This window comes from Bufo bufo, chromosome 6 (assembly GCF_905171765.1).
Source record: "Bufo bufo chromosome 6, aBufBuf1.1, whole genome shotgun sequence".
NCBI classification, from domain to species: Eukaryota; Metazoa; Chordata; class Amphibia; order Anura; family Bufonidae; genus Bufo; species Bufo bufo.
The window spans coordinates 317,014,597-317,016,643 of NC_053394.1; positions in this window are offsets into that span (position 1 = coordinate 317,014,597).

The following is a 2,047-nucleotide window of genomic DNA, read 5'->3' on the forward strand; positions in this document are numbered from 1 at the left end:
GATATAATAAAATGCTCTTCAGCACACTATATCCTATTATCCAGTTATGGATTGTATGTTCATTACTACATCAAATTGTATTAAAGCATTTCATTTTCTGCTTTTAAAGTATACCGTAGTTAATTTTATGTACTATGCAAGAAAAAGTACTTGATAAACAGATAAAGGGCTCATGCACACGAGTGTATGTATTTTGCAAAAAACGGATCCGCAAAAAATACGGATGACATCCGTGTGCATTCCGTATTTTGCGGAATGGAACAGCTGGCCCCTAATAGAACAGTATTATGCTTGTTGGTATTGCGGAACGGACATATGGAAACGGAATGCCAACGGAGTAACTTAGTTTTTTTTGCGGACCCACTGAAATGAATGGTTCTGCTTGCGGTCTGCAAAAAAAACGTAACGGACACAGACTAAAAGTATGTTCATGTTGTGGTGATGTGTACAGTATAAGTGCTGGAATGCGTGTATATCCCACCCAGATACCTCAGCTGGGTGAGATAACTGAGATCCAGAAAGCTACAGTGGTTTCAGCAAAGTGTAGTTTGTGGAGACAGTTTTGTCTAGATGTTGTTCTGGGCTGGATTTCATGTGGACTGGGGGATAGGTTTGGTAGTGGGATCTACCAGTCCATACCCTTCCACTACATGTATTGTCTCTTGCCGGAGGTGATCGCAGGTGAGGCCTGCTGCTGTATTCAAGGAGGAATAAAACAACCCTATGTGTATGACTTGGAGGGAGAAAGGCTGAGGAAGTCTGAGAGGCTCTGTGTGGTCTCAGCCAGGAGGGCTGAGGGGCCACAAGGCTTTGTAAAACCTGAAGTTTGGGGGGCCCAACGACGCCTATGGAAAGAGGGTTGCATGGTCAGTCGGGAGGACTTCTGGACCATCTCCTCCCAAGGGTGCTGGTGGGGGTCACAGCCTGGAGGCTGCTGGACCGTATATGGCTGAGCAAGCCGGATCTAATCCCGTGTGTGAACGGCGCTCTATACGTGAGGTAGAGACAACGCGTGTATTAGGTAGAGCCCAGACGGGCAGGTGTTTATTTTCCATGTTTATGTGTGTGATGGTGCTGAAGTGGCAAAATAAAGCACCTTTTGGACTTGAACCCCATTGTCAGAGGAGAAGTCTGTGATTGCGACCCCCTGAGAGAGAGCGATCCCTTACAATGTGCACGAGCCCAAAGTGACATGTTCCTCTGGCATTATATTGTCAAACATAAAACAAAAGGTAAACCACCATCTATAAGGGTACGCGATTTTGGGCGTGACACTTGGGGATTGCAGCATGAACTGCACGTTTTCTGCAACTACGAAACGCATAAAAAAAATCTAACACTGCTGGATTTTATGTGATTTGCGTGTCACAGTTGCAGCAAACATGCAAGTCGTGCTGCGACCCCGTTCATTCCTACGCCGCCCTGCTACACTGCGATACTTGGGTGCATGACAAGTGTCACGCCCCAAAATCGCTGTGTAGTCGTACCCTTACTGCCATACTAATATCAGGTGAGAAATAATTAAAGGGGGATTCCGGTTCCATTATATCCACAGGATCGGGGATAACTATTAGATCAATGGGGGTCCTGCCGCTGGGACCCTCACCGAGTACGAGAACGGGGGTCCCGTTTCCCCTACAGCCCCACTGAAATCAACAGAGTGGCCTGTCACATTTCCCTTCCGGAGATAGCCGAGTACAGAGCTCCACTATCTCTGAAATTCCCATAGAAATTAATGGAGCGGCCGCGCATACCCGATTGGCAGTTGATTTCAGGGGGGGTTACTGGGTCCCCGTTCTCATGATCAGCGGGGGTCCAAGCGGTAGAACCTACTGTTCTAATAGTTATCCCCTATCCATAACTTAAAACAACTGGAATACCCCTTTAATGAAGCTTGCTACAGGATAGGACAAGGAGGCCTGGGGCTGCATGTTGGGAATCTGTGGGCAGCATGCAGCCCCACAGGTCACCAGCTTCTCCCGTTATATATTGCCATACATAAATTATACATTTCTACACAAGAAGCAAATGAACCATAACCAAGAAG